Source organism: Lactuca saligna, chromosome 8 (assembly GCF_052625555.1).
Source record: "Lactuca saligna cultivar CGN05327 chromosome 8, ASM5262555v1, whole genome shotgun sequence".
In the NCBI taxonomy this organism is placed as follows: Eukaryota; Viridiplantae; Streptophyta; class Magnoliopsida; order Asterales; family Asteraceae; genus Lactuca; species Lactuca saligna.
Window position 1 is genome coordinate 272,804,267 of NC_136424.1, and position 15,798 is coordinate 272,820,064.

Genomic DNA, 15,798 nt, shown 5'->3' on the forward strand with positions numbered 1-15,798 from the left:
TCACACTTGCTCCAGAATCAGCTAAGGCATGAATTGCAGCCAAGTTGCCAAATTGGCAAGGTAAAGTTAAGCTCCCTAGATCACCCTTCTTCTTTGGTAACTTGTTTAGTATTGCGGCGGAGCAGTTCTCATTAAACACTACCTTCTGCACTTCCTCCATCTTTCTTCTATTGGTGAGGAGTTCCTTAAGGAACTTAGCATACTTGGGCATTTGCATGACGGCTTCAATGAAAGGAATGTTGATTTGAAGAGTTTTAATGTGGTCTAGAAACATCTGATATTCCTCTTCCTGCTTCTCTTTCTTGGCTCGGGCTGGGTATGGCATTGGAGGCTGGTATGGCTTCAAGGGAGGCTGCTCATTCGATTTTGATGGGGTACTCGCCGAGTCCATCGGCCCTACTCGGTGAGTAGAACTCTCAGATTGTGAATCTTGGTTTTCTGCTTGTTCTTCCGTTCCTTCCTTCTGCGAGTCCCTGGTTGCTTCAGTTCGAATGAGGGCCAGGGGAGTGATGATCTTCCCACTTCTCGTTGTGATAATGTTTATTTGTGTGCCTCGTGCGTTGTTCTTGGTTTTGATAGGAAGCTCACCCGGTGACCTTTGGTTAAGTTGTTGAGAAAGTTGCCCAAGTTGCGTTTCTATGTTGTGGATGGATGCTTGCTGGTTCCTGAGCATGGTTCTTGTTTCTTAGATAGCAACATCATGGTCACTATGTCTTTTCTCGGAAGCAGCCACAAATTTGGTAAGCATATCTTCCAAGCTTGGCTTCCTCTCTTGCACCGGCTCCTCCTTTTGATAAAAGCCTCTCCCTTTTTGTCTATACTTCTCCTCCTTGGCCTTCTTGTACTCTTTGTAAGGCAGCCACTCTTTCTTTTGTTTGCGCCAGTCCTCATCATACCGGTCACCGCTCGAATAACATGCTTGTGCCTTCTTGTTGCCATTCTCATCCAAATCGCAATCTCTAGTGAGGTGAGGTCCATTGCAGTTTTCACAACCCACCCGAATAGCATGGATAGTTTGATCCATTTTGTCCATTCTCCTATCCATGGTTTTTAACATGGCCATGACCGCGGATAAGTCTTCAGTAGCAGCATACGCGGCTCCCCTCGTGACATCATTCCTAGGGTTGTGGTATTCTCTAGAGTGTTTAGAGAATTCTTCAATCAATTCTTTAATCACCGGGGGTGGCTTCTTTGTAAGTGGACCTTGCGAGTCTAGCAACTGCCGAGTTGTGACATTGACTCCATCATACAAGATGGATACTTCTTGCTGGCTGTTTATATCATGGTGTGGGCAGTTTCTTAGCAGACCTTTGTACCTCTCCCATGCTTCATATAAAGACTCGCCAGCTTGTTGTTTAAAGTTTGCAATGGCCTTCTTCAGTTTGGCTATCTTGGATGGTGGGCAAAAGTGATCAATAAATTCTTCCTTCATCTTGGCCCAAGTAGTGACTGATCCGGGGGGGGGGGGGGGGAAGTGACTTGAGCCAGTCTTTAGCAGCACCCTTGAAGGTTACCGGAAGCATACGAAGTAGTTGAGTTTCGCGGGTTACATTTGGAATATTGAAGTAATCAGCAACATCATTGACTTCATCCAAATGTTTGTAGGCATCTTCATGATCTTTCCTATAGAAAGGTATTTCCTTGAGTGAAGCTAGGATATGACCTTTTAGCTCGAAGGTAGCAGTCGTGGGAATTGCGGGTTGCACAAGTCCCGAGCCATGGTCGTCGCACATCCTCTTCTTCCATTCTCCCATGGGGATTTCATCAATGTTAGCCATAGTGAACGCTAACTCTGCCTCCGACTCGGTTTCTTGCTCGTACGTTGCCTCCTCTTCTTCCTCGGTCTCGTACCCAATATCTTCTTGAATTGGCTCCTCAATTATCAAAGAAGCGCTAGAAGCTCCTGATTTACTGCTCTTCTTTTTCCCAAAAACAGTCTTCAAGTTGGACAATGGTGATTTCTTTGGTGTGCTTGAACTCTCCACGTCCTTCCCTTTGTTTCTTTTCAATGCGGATTCGGGGTCTTCAAACGGGGGTACCAGTGGTGTGTTTGCTCCTCTGGTCATGAAAGTCCTGAAATCAATAAAATAAAAAACGTAAAAAGAACAAAAAGATTGTAAAAATAAAGAAAATCTACTGCTGACTAAACTGCTACTCGCCGAGTAGGTGCGATTGCACTCGACGAGTATCAGTGGTATTTAAAAAAAAATTCTAAGTTTTAAACTAACTAAAACAGATACTAAAACCTAATTACTAATTAATAAATTGCAATAAATGAACTTTATGCAAGTAAACTCACACAAAGGATCGAAAAAATTAGGAATTAACTTAATTATTTAGAACCGTTCCCCGGCAACGGCGCCAAAAACTTGATGTGTGTAAAACCAAATAGTTTTATCCCTACTTTGTATTAATAAATTGAGCACACAAAGGCAGTGAACCTATCTTTAAGTGGTATAGATTGATAAGTAAGGTATCGAACTCAGGGAACGGAAAATTAAACTAATAACTAATTTTAACTAAAACAAATAATAAAAGTAAAGGGTTTTACTCTAGTTTTGCAAGACTAGAAACTTAGACAAACTAAATTAACTAATTAACTAAAGCAACAACTATTCACCAAATTTGATAAAGATGTTTCCATTTAGGTTCAACCAATTCACTACTATGGTTATTTAAGTTTAAGGTAGATTAATTGCTATTGGTTACCAATTATAATAGTTAGATTCATATTCATTACTCCTAACCCTTAGACAATTAACTAATTTAAGCGTTGATCAAGTGTTTAAACTAATTAATTCCCTAGATTAATTATTTGGATTAAATAAGATTTGTAATGGTCAATTAAGTTATTAATTCAATTAACCTCTTGTTGATGGTTTCTCAAACAAGCTCACACATTAATCTTCCTATTTTCTTATTAATCTTAGTTTCATAATCATTACTTCTAAGCATATGGTTTAGCATTCACATAGACATATGAGGTTAACAATTAAGTGATGTTCATGCAACCTAATTGCCTTCCAATTAACAGAAAATAGTAGTGATTAATACATAAGGTTCTTTAACAAACTTAATTTAATAAATCACCAATAGACAATTAAGCAAGAATCAATAATCAAACCATAGGAGTTCTTTGATATTCCCCAAACAGAAACAAAAACGAATTTAGCTCATAATTGCAGTAGAAACAAACATAAAAACAAAGTTTACTAAAGCAAACATATTCAATTCCTAATTCTAAGTGGTAGAATTAACCTAATTGCTTGAATTCTTCCAAATATTGAAGCCTAGGGTTCCTTAGCGTCTTCTGAGCCTCTTAGTTGCAGCTAAACCTTCAAAAATCCCCAGGAGTATGATCCCATGAGATAAGGATTCGTATTTTATAGATATCCCAAAACAGGGTGTACTCGGCGAGTAGCAGAATCAACTCGCCGAGTAGATCCATACTTATCCGTCTTGAATCAGCAATCGTATTTATCTTCTGGAACATCCTCGTGTACTCGCCGAGTAGGGTCGATCTACTCGCCGAGTATATCACCTTCTTTCACTCTTTGATCTTCAATTGCTTCCCTTTTCTCCTTTTTGCTTCCAAGCATATCTTTTGGACTGAAAACAAAATTCACAACATTTTAAGTACCTTTTGTCCACATATTCACATAATTAATCAAAAAATAACTAAGAATATATGCTAAATAATTAACTAATTATGCACATATCACTTTCCAAAGCGTACCATGCCTTTCCTGGGCGAGACCTTCTACAGGACACGGTCTCCAACCTGGAACTCCATAGGTTTCCGTCGGTTATCAGCATAACTCTTTTGGCGATCTCGTGAAGCTTTTAGCCGTTCTCGGATTTGGATGAACTTTTCGGTGGTTTCGCGGATAATTTCAGGACCCATGAGAGCACTGTCGGGGAATCCACTCTTGGCTAGTTGCGTGTCTCCTACCTCGGCCCAACACATAGGGGACTTGATGCTGGTGTTGTACGAGAACTCGATCAAAGGTAAGTTTGTGTCCCACGACTGTCCGAAATCGATGACACATACCCTCAGCATGTATTTCAGGGTTTAGATAGTTCTCTCACTCTATCCGTCGGTCTGAGGATGATAAGCCGTGCTCATGTCTAGTTTAGTTCCAAGAGCCTTCTGGAGTGACCGCCAAAATCTGGAGGTAAACCTGCTATCTCGATCGGAGATAATGTGTGACATCCCCAAAATCACGACCAGAAAAGACCGATTTTCATTTATGCTTTTAAAATAAATTCAGAGGAAATCCTTTTGATTTGAAATAGTTGCCGAATTTGTTCCTAAACACAAAACATGATAAAACAATGTTTACCAAAGCATTTCATAAAAGAAATGTATTTTTCATTATATAATCAAAACTCGGGGTGTCATGTTCCGATATAGACCAATAAGCATAAACGATAACATTACAAGTTATTCAACAAATATATACATATACAGACTTGTAAGCAAAACAACTTGATGGTTCGTCCATCTTACGCCCTTGCGCCACTTCCTGTAATACAAATAAAACTGAGTGGGTCAGGCTTGGGAGCCTAGTGAGCATATAGGGTTTTCAACCCACAATAAATAATTAAATTAATTATTATCAACCAACAATAACCCAGTTACCCATTCCTGTTATTCTGACTTTATGTCCCTAAAATAACTAACACAAGAGACCTAATCTAAGAATATTTTTATCGGGGTGACAACACATACTGCGGGGGTTCCTCAGCAATATAAGTCAAATAAGGCAACCATGAGGGGGGTGAAATACAACGAATGAACACCCAAGTTCATTAACACCTACAAGTTATGAGCCTGCTAGCGTTCCACTAGACTGTCCAGAAAAGTCCGTGGTCGTCATCTAAATTCCGCTAGATGACTGGATCAAAACAACAACGAGGCCTCTCATCTGTTTATTACACACCAACTATCTACCCATGTTCTACCCAACATATTAGTAGATAAAAACATATATTTTTATACATATTTTTCAAAACCTGTATAGCATGCTTGATCAATACATTTTCCATATAACAGATGAGGCACACACACACATAACACGTATTTCATATAGAAATAATCAGATCTGTAAGATAGAAGAAAGTGAATATACATTCACACACATAACAACAAAATATACACATAACACGTATCTCGTATAAAATACTTCATAATTACACATTAGGAGAAAGTAACAACGCATTCATACGTATAAACAACAATATACTTATTACACTCAAACCATACTTGTATTATTATTGCGTTTATGAAAGGTAGTATACACTCACTTGATCAGAAGATGATCGGACAACACTACGACTCGTAGAAGTAGAAATGCTCAGCAGATATGGAAGATCTCTACAAAAATCGAACTTCTCGCGGGCAGAGTTTCGGCTCGGAAACCGCACTTCTCGAGATCTTCGGGATCTCGGGACTTGCTTCGGGACTCGGGAATATTACCGGGGCTTCGGGGTATTTATGGCACACAAATCGAGGCAAAACGGGAGAGAGAATGGAGAAAAATAGCAAAGAAGCCGGCTGCCCTCGCATCCTATTTATAGGAGGCTGATGCCTCGGAGTACGCGGGGCGTACGCCAGTACGCGGGGCGTACTGGTCCGAAATCGTCACTGCGTTCGTCATCCGAAGTCCTCGAGTGCGAGTGTCGACATCTTCACTGTACGCGGGGCGTACTCCGGATGAGTCCGGTGACTCGCCTTCGGATAAGCCCGGATTTTCCAATTAAAATTAAATACAAATTATTTAATAAACTTCGGAAATTCATATCTTCTTCATACGAACTCCGTTTTCGATGTTTCTACAACTTTCTTTTAGACTCCGTCAGCTAATTTTGACTTTATTTTTATTAATTATTTTTAATAGGCCGGGACAGAAAATTTCGTTATAAATTCATAACATCTTCGTTTGACGTCCGTTCTCGCCTAACTTTTTATCGCTTTGATACTAACAACGAGATATTCGATTCTCGATTCTCATCATTCAGCGTTGCCGGTTCTGTCACGAAACTTCGACCGGTCTCAACTTCCTCGTTATAACTCGGATTTCGGCATTCTTTATATCTTCGGAAACCTTGTTTCAACTACTACAACATTATCTAAAGATATCAAGTTTATTTTCCACTTAAATTTTGATGCTTATTTTTATTCTTAATTAACTAAACCACATAATTAAGCAATTAAGCACAAAACACATAATACTCAAATAATACACTTCTATTATTTCAAAACGGGTTACAAAGGTTAACCTAGACTATTACATTGCTAAAATGTCAAGCCCAGAAACACAGGCGTTACAATTCTCCCCACCTTAGGATGATTTCGTCCCCGGAATCACACCTCAACAAACAAATGCGGATAGCGACCCATCATGTCACTCTCCGTCTCCCAGGTGAGATTCGGCCCATTCGTCTGTTTCCATCAGACAAGCACTAACTCGACCATCTTGCATCGCAACTTCTTAGTCTTTCGATCAACAATTGCCTCTGGTTCTTCAATCAACCTTTTGTTCTCATTGATTCTCAACTCCGAAAGTGGAATCATGTCGGGAACTTCCCCCATGAACTTCCGTAAATAACACACATGAAAAGTGTTATGAATTCCATTCAATTCTTCTGGTAGTTTGAGCTTGTAAGCTTGGTTCCCAATCCTCTGAAGAACTTTAAACGGTCCAATAAACCTTGGACTCAATTTTTCCCTTTTACCAAATCTTATAAGTCCCTTCCACGGCGAGACTTTAAGCAAAACCGAATCTCCAACTTCAAAAGTCATCGGTCTTTGCTTTTTGTCAGCATAGCTCTTTTGACGATCTTGAGCTGCGAACATTCTTTCCCTAATTATTTTCAACTTTTCAGCAGTTTGATGAACCATCTCCGGTCCCATAAACTGCTTTTCCCCAGCCTCAAGCCAACAAGACGGCGTACGACACTTTTGTCCATACAAATCTTGGTAAGGTGCCATCTTAATGCTCGAGTGAAAACTATTGTTATAGGAAAATTCTACCAACGGTAAATGTTCATCCCAGTTACCTAGGAATTCCAAGGTACATGCTCTCAGCATATCTTCGAGTGTTTGTATCGTTCTTTCACTCTGACCATCAGTCTGCGGATGGTAAGCTGTACTTAAACATAACTTGGTACCTATTTCCTCTTGTAGTCTTTTCCAAAACCTTGAGGTGAAACGACTATCACGATCCGACACAATTGTTAGCGGAACACCGTGAAGTCTCACAATTTCCTTCACATAAGAATTCGCAAGCTTTTCCAAAGACCATTTCTCCCTAGCTGCTATGAAATGCGCACTCTTAGTGAATCGATCGACGACCACCCAAATCATGTCGTGACCATTCTTTGTTCTGGGCAGTTTAGTGACAAAATCCATAGCAATGTCTTCCCACTTACCCATAAGCACACGTAAAGGTTCTAAACTCCCATACGGTTTCTGATGTTGTGTCTTGACTCTCGCACACGTCACACACTCTGCCACATACTTTGCAACATCAAGCTTCATCGTCGGCCACCAGTAGTAGGGTTTCAGGTCCCTATACATTTTAGTGCTACCGGGATGAATCGAATACATGGTCTTGTGAGCTTCTTCCATCAGAAGATCTCTGACTCCTCCTGTCTTAGGTATCCAAATCCGATCTTGGAACACCTTCAATCCATGACCGTTTGTACCGAACACCAACGTTTTGCCCAAACGTTCCTCCTTTCGGTCATTCTTCTCAGAAGCTTCCTCTTGAGCTTTCTTTATACTTTCCACAATGGTCGATACAACTTCAATTCTCAACGCTCTTGGCCTTTTCCTTTCAAGATTGACTTTCCGATTGAGAGCATCAGCAACAACATTAGCTTTACCGGGATGGTAAAGTATCTCGCAGTTGTAGTCCTTGAGTAACTCTAGCCAACGTCGTTGCCTCATATTCAATTCCATCTGATTAAAGAGATATGGAGACTCTTATGATCAGTGAAAAGTTTGCACTTCGTGCCATAGAGGTAATGCCTCCATATTTTCAGAGCGAAAACTACCACTGCCCACTCCAAATCATGAGTCGGGTAATTCTTTTCATGCTCCTTAAGCTGTCGAGACGCATATGCTATCACCTTTCTCTTTGGGTCAAAACACAACCCAATCCAACCCCAGACGCATCTCTATAAACGACGAAGTCTTCAACTCCATCGGGTAGAGAAAGTATCGGTGCCTCACATAGTTTCTTCTTTAGCTTCTCGAATGCTTCTTTATGCTTATCATTCAAAGCATAAGTAGCTCCTTTGTGGGTTAAAGCTGTCAACAGAGTAGCGATCGAAGAAAAGCCTTGGATAAACCTTCGGTAATATCCGGCTAATCCCAAAAAGCTTCGGATCTCCGTGGGACTTTTCGGTTGTTCCCACTTCATCACAGCTTCGATCTTCGCTGGATCAACCATTATCCCTTCTTGGTTGACCACGTGACCCAAGAATTGGACTTCACGAATCCAAAAATCACATTTGAGAATTTAGCATACAACTTCTCCCTCTTCAAGACTTCTAACACTTCTCGCAAGTGTCTGCCATGCTCCTCCTGGCTTTTTAAGTAAATCAGAATGTCGTGTATGAACACTATCATAGATTTATCAAGGAACAGATTACAAACCCTATTCATTAAATCCATGAATGCTGCCGGAGCATTGGTTAGTCCAAACGACATAACCAAGAACTCGTAGTGTCCATATCTAGTTCTGAACGCGGTTTTCTCGATATCTTGCTCTCTTACTTTTAGCTGATGATATCCTGACCTAAGATCGATATTCGAGAAATAGCTCGAACCTTATAGTTGATCGAATAGGTCATCAATCCTTGGCAACGGATATCTATTCTTTATTGTTGCCTTATTCAGCTCTCGGTAATCAATGCACATTCTCATGCTTCCATCTTTCTTCTTCACGAATAACACCGGAGCTCCCCAGGGTGATGAACTAGGTCTAATGAAACTTTTGTCCAATAACTCCTGAAGTTGCATCATCAGCTCCTTCATCTCCGTCGGTGCTAATCGATAAGGTGCTTTTGCTATTGGCATTGTTCCTGGTACAAGTCTATTCTGAACTCTACTTGTCGATCAGGTGGTAATCCAGGAAGATCTTCGGGAAATACTTCCGGATAATCACACACCACTGGAATACTCTACATCACCTTCTTTTCCTTCTTAGCATCAATCACGAATGATAAATATGATGTACATCCCTTGGTCAAACACTTTCTGGCTTTCATTAGGGAAATGATTACAGAATTCACTCGGCGTTTGTCCCCATACACCATAAACGAATCTTTTCCGGGCGGGTTTACTTTAACTTTCTTCTTCTTGCACAATATCTCGACATCATTAGCGCTCAGCCAATCCATTCCCAACACGATGTCGAAACCGTTATGTTCAATAGGTAATAATTCTTCGTGAAACTTATTCCCATTAAGATCCATTAAGATGTTTTTCATACGATGGCTAACCGGTACAAACTTTCCACTAGCAACTTCGACTAATAAAGCATTATCTAGTCTATCAACAGGCAAAGCTAGTTTTCTACCAAATTCATGCGATATAAAGGAGTAGTTGGCTCCAGAATCAAATAAAATTTGGGCAGGCAATGTGTTTACGAGAAAGGTACCTGAAGCGACATCAGCTTCATCTTTAGCAGCTTCCAGTGTCATCTGGAATGCTCTCGCCTTTGGCTTTAGTGGAATGTTGGGCTTAGCTGCCTCCTTCTTCTTCGGACAGTCTTTCAAAATGTGCCCCTCTTCATTACAACCAAAACACATCCTTTTGTTTTTCGGACATTCATTGGAAAAATGTCCAACCTTCCCACACTTGTAGCAGGTTACATTCTCGCTACATTTCCCAAAGTGCTTTTTCTTACACTTATCACACCACTTCGCTTCTCCTCCTTTTCCCCCACCAAACCTTTTCGAATCAGATTTCGAAAATTTGCTTTTCTTACCGGAACCAGATGTTCCCTCAAACTTCCTCTTCTCACCAACCTCAACCTTGTTGGTGGTTCTCCCCTTTATCATGTTCTCAACAGACTTGGCAGCCCAGATAGCTGCCTCTAAAGTATGTGCCTGACGTACTGGCACCTCGTACTCCCATGGGAGTCCCTTCGCATACCGGTCCACCTTTGTCAGCTCGTCTGGAACGATACGCAAGGCAAACTCCATCTTATCGGTGAAGTTATTGGTGTATTCATCAATTGACATGCTGCCTTTCGTTAATGTCAGAAACTTGTTTTCCAATTCCAACAGATTTTGAGCCGAGTAGAACTTGCGCTTGAACTGCACCAAGAACTCTGCCCATGACAATTGCAGTGGCTCGTTTGGGCTTAAAGTCTTCCCTAGAGTGTTTCACCAACGAACGGCTCCACCTCGGAATTGACGTACTGCATAGATGGTCTGCAACTTGCCTCTGCAGCCACAAGTTATGAAGGCTAACTCTATTTCAGAGATCTAATCCATCACTCCTATCGGATCCTCCTTTCCATTGAAGGTTGATGGTTTGCAAGTTAGAAACTCCTTGTACTTGCATCCCATTCCATCATTCCTTCCATCATGGTGGTCTCGCCTAACTATCGGTGGGTTGGCTTGACCAACTGATTCACTGAAGTTTCCACCTTCCGAGTGTCCTTCATTTAATTCAAGCTCTTCCACACGAATTGACAGTTCTTCACGATTCTGTTGAAGCAACCGTCTAGTTTCATCCATCTGACGATCCAACATTGTTTGAATCATCATTTGTACACCAGCCATTGTCATTGGCTCAGGTGCTGCTGCTACGACAGGTCTTTGCTCAATCACTGGTGGTTGATTCCTGTTTTCATCAGCATTTCCAATTCCACTTCTTGTTCTCAACATTTTTGATCTACACACCGAATAAGGTGAAATTAGATCCTCATTCACGATAGATATTCAAATCATCCTTATTACTCCGAAACGTTTACATGCTAGTTCTAATATCGTAGATGTACGATTAGAATCCTACACACATAAAGTTTCTAGATCCGGTCGGCAACAGACCATAAATCCGAACAAATAATATCATATATGGCAACATATAACATTTAGCACATAAAGCATTTTAGGCAGCCTTCCTAAAATAAACTAGTGCTCGTGTCAAAAATGTAACAGACACACATCTCAAAATGTCACTTAGCATTCTAAGTTTAAGTCTAGAAATCCTAAAAATTCCTAGTTCGCTTAAACTAATGCTCTGATACCAACTGTGACATCCCCAAAATCACGGCCAGAAAATACCGATTTTCATTTATGCTTTTAAAATAAATTCAGAGTAAATCCTTTTGATTTGAAATAGTTGCGGAATTTGTTCCCAAAAACAAAACATGATAAAACAATGTTTACCAAAGCATTTCATAAAAGAAATGTATTTTTCATTATATAATCAAAACTCGGGGTGTCATGTTCCAATATAGACCAATAAGCATAAACGATAACATTACAAGTCATTCAACAAATATATACATATACAGACTTGTAAACAAAACAACTTGATGGTTCGTCCATCTTACGCCCTTCCGCCACTTCCTGTAATACAAATAAAACTGAGTGGGTAAGGCTTGGGAGCCTGGTGAGCATATAGGCTTTTCAACCCACAATAAATAATTAAATTAATTATTATCAACCAACAATAACCCAGTTACCCATTCCCGTTATTCTCACTTTATGTTCCTAAAATAACTAACACAAGGGACCTAATCTAAGAATATTTTCATCGGGGTGACAACACATGCTGCGGGGGTTCCTCAGCAATATAAGTCAAATAAGGCAACCATGAGGGGGATGGAATACAGCGAATGAATACCCAAGTTCATTAACACCTACAGGTTATGAGCCTGCTAGCGTTCCACTAGACTGTCTACAAAAGTCTGTGGTCGTCATCTAAATTCCGCTAGATGACTAGATCAAAACAACAACGAGGCCTCTCATCTGTTTATTACACACCAACTATCTACCCATGTTCTACCCAACATATTAGTAGATAAAAACATACATTTTTATACATATTTTTCAAAACCTGTATAGCATGTTTGATCAATACATTTTCCATATAACAGATGAGGCACACACACATAACACATATTTCATATAGAAATAATCAGATCTGTAAGATAGAAGAAAGTGAATATACATTCACACACATAACAACAAAATGTACACATAACACGTATCTCGTATAAAATACTTCATAATTATACATTAGGAGAAAGTAACAACGCATTCATACGTATAAACAACAATATACTTAATACACTCAAACCATACTTGTATTATTATTGCGTTTATGAAAGGTAGTATACACTCACCTGATCAGAAGATGATCGGACAACACTACGACTCGTAGAAGTAGAAATCCTCAGCAGATCTGGAAGATCTCTACAAAAATCGAACTTCTCGCAGGCAGAGCTTCGGCTCGGAAACCGCACTTCTCGGGATCTTCGGGATCTCGAGACTTGCTTCGGGACTCGGGAATATTACCGGGGCTTCGGGGTATTTCTGGCACGCAAATCAAGGCAAAACGGGAGAGAGAATGGAGAAAAATAGCAAAGAAGCCGGCTTCCCTCGAATCCTATTTATAGGAGGCTGATGCCTCGGAGTACGCGGGGCGTACTGGTCCGAAATCATCACTGCGTTCGTCATCCGAAGTCCTTGAGTGCGAGTGTCGACATCTTCGCTATACGCGGGGCGTACTCCGGATGAGTCCGGTGACTCGCCTTCGGATAAGGCCAGATTTTCCAATTAAAATTAAATACAAATTATTTAATAAATTTTGGAAATTCATATCTTCTTCATACGAACTCTGTTTTCGACGTTCTTTATATCCACGCGAAGGTGAGACTACGCTCTACAACTTTCGTTTAGACTCCGTTAGCTAATTTTGAATTTATTTTTATTATTTATTTTTAATAGGCCGAGATAGAAAATTTCGTTATAAATTCATAACTTCTTCGTTTGACGTCCGTTCTCGCCTAACTTTTTATCGCTTTGATACTAACAACGAGATCTTCGATTATCGTTTAGATCACTAAGGTTAAATATCGCTCTAACGTAAATTCCACTTTTTACGTCATTCAGCGTTGCCGGTTCTGTCGCGAAACTTCGACAGGTCATAACTTCCTCGTTATAACTCGGATTTCGGCATTCTTTATATCTTCAGAAACCTTGTTTCAACTACTACAAAATTATCTAAGGATATCAAGTTTATTTTACACTTAAATTTTGATGCTTATTTTTATTCTTAATTAATCAAACCACATAATTAAGCAATTAAGCACAAAACACATAATACTCAATTAATACACTTCTATTATTTCAAAACGGGTTACAAAGGTTAACCTAGACTATTAAATTGCTAAAATGGAAATCCCAGAAACACAAGCGTTACATAATGGATGCAGGTACACCGTGCAGTCGAACTACCTCTTGGATGTAGATCCGTGCGAGTCTTTCCATCTTAAACGATTCTTTAATCGGGATGAAGTGAGCGGATTTGGTCAAACGATCGACAATTACCCAAATGTTATCGTACCCATTCGGACATTTGGCTAACTTGGTGATGAAATCCATGGTAATCATCTCCCATTTCCACTCGGGTATCTCGGGTTGCTGGAGCAGACCCGAGGGTTTCTTGTACTCGACTTTCACTTTAGCGCAAGTCAGACACTTGCCCACAAATATAGCTATCTCAGCTTTCATGTTCGGCCACCAGTATTGTTTCTTGAGATCGAGATACATCTTGTCCGAGCCTAGGTGAACAGAGTATTTGGTCTTGTGTGTCTCTTCCATGACAATCTACCTGAATCCTCCGGACTTTGGAATCCAAATTCGGTCCATGAAACAGTAGACTCCGTCACCTCTGATCCCAAGTTTCTTATCCATTCCCCTCAAGGCTTTGCTTGATTTGTTCTCGGGTTTGAGGGCTTCTATCTGGGCATCTTGAATTTGCCTGGATAAATGGGAATGGATAGTTATCGTCAGTGTCCACACTTTACGGCTTGAACTTTCCTTTCGGCTAAGGGCATCTGCTACCACATTGGCCTTGCTGGGATGGTAGCGAATCTCGCACTCATAATCGCTGAGTAGCTCTACTCATCGTCGTTGGCTCATGTTTAAGTCCTTCTGATTGAGGATGTGCTGCAGACTATTATGGTCAGTGAAGATCGTACACTTGGTTCTATAGAGATAATGTCTCCAAATCTTCAGTGCAAAGACTACGGCTCCTAACTCCAAATCGTGCGTGGTATAGTTAACCTCATGTGCCTTTAGCTGTCTAGAGGCATAAGCAATTACCTTTCCCCTTTGCATAAGCACACAACCTAAGACCTGATTAGACGCATCACAATAGACAACGAAGTCTTCTGTCCCTTCGGGTAGAGATAGAACAGGCACGCTGCACAAGGCTTGCTTTAATGTTTGGAACGCTGCTTCTTGTTTTTCATTCCAACAAAAGGATACACTTTTCTGTGTTAGAGTGGTTAGAGGTTTGGCGATTTTGGAAAAATTCTGGATGAATCTCCGATAATAGCCTGCGAGACCCAAGAATTGATGGATTTCTGTGGGTGTTTTCGGTGTCGACCAATTCTATATCGCTTTAATCTTGGAAGGATCCACATGAATACCCTCCTCGCTTATCACATGACCGAGGAAAGTTACCTTCCGAATCCATAATTCACACTTGGAAAATTTCGCGTACAACTTCTCGGATCTAAGGATTTCCAACACTAATCTTAAGTGTTGTTTGTGATCTTCTTTGCTTCTGGAGTAGACAAGGATGTCATCAATGAACGCAATGACGAATTTGTCTAAGAAAGGACGACACACACGGTTCATCAAGTCCATGAACACTGCCGGTGCATTGGTTAGACCGAAGGGCATCACTACGAACTCTTAGTGTCCATACCGTGTCTTGAAAGCTGTTTTGGAAACATCACTCTCCTGAACTCGTAGCTGATGGTACCCTGACCGAAGTTGTATCTTCGAGAAGTAACTGGCTCCCTGAAGTTGATCGAAGAGGTCATCTATCCGCGGAAGAGGATATCGGTTCTTGACGGTCAACTTGTTCAGCTCACGGTAGTCGATGCACATCCGGAAGGATCCATCTTTCTTCTTTACAAATAAAACCGGAGCTCTCCAGGGTGAGGAACTCGGTCTGATGAACCCTTTGCTGAGTAACTCATTGAGTTGGCTGGATAACTCCTGCATTTCTACTGGAGCTAGGCGATATCGAGACCTGGCTACGGGGGTAGCTCCAGGAATTAGGTCAATGCGAAATTCGACCTGACGTTTGGGAGGAATTCCTAGAAGCTCTTCCGGAAAGATATCAGGAAAGTTACAGACTTCGGGGATGCTCGCGAGGTCTTTAATTTCCTGTTTCTCGTTGATTACATGGGCTAAGAATGCTTGGCATTCCTTTCGAAAGAGTTTCTGAGCTTTGTTGCAGGAAATGATGCGAAGGTTGAAGTTGAGTTTTTCGCCATAGATCATGAGAGATTGACCCGTCAAGGGAGGTTGAGATGGATGGCTTTTTTGTAACAAAGGATATCAGCATGATTGGGACTCAACCAATCCATGCCAATGATAACATCAAAGCTCTTTATGGAGACTGGCATAAGATCAATGGGAAAAGAATGATCGTTCAGGGTAAGGGTACAACCTATGAATACATCACTAGCGCTTTCTTTCTCACCGTTAGCCATCTCGATGGTATACGCTTCAGTTAATGGTTAGGGA

At 40.8% G+C, this 15,798-nt stretch overlaps 1 non-coding gene across 1 annotated transcript; it reads left to right on the forward strand.

Annotated features, from left to right (window-relative positions):
• Positions 1-1,277: 1,277 nt before the first annotated feature.
• Positions 1,278-1,384, forward strand: LOC145013436 (small nucleolar RNA R71). Its single transcript, XR_013664996.1, has one exon. It is a non-coding gene; the product is annotated as a small nucleolar RNA R71 (small nucleolar RNA).
• The last annotated feature ends 14,414 nt before the right edge of the window (positions 1,385-15,798 follow it).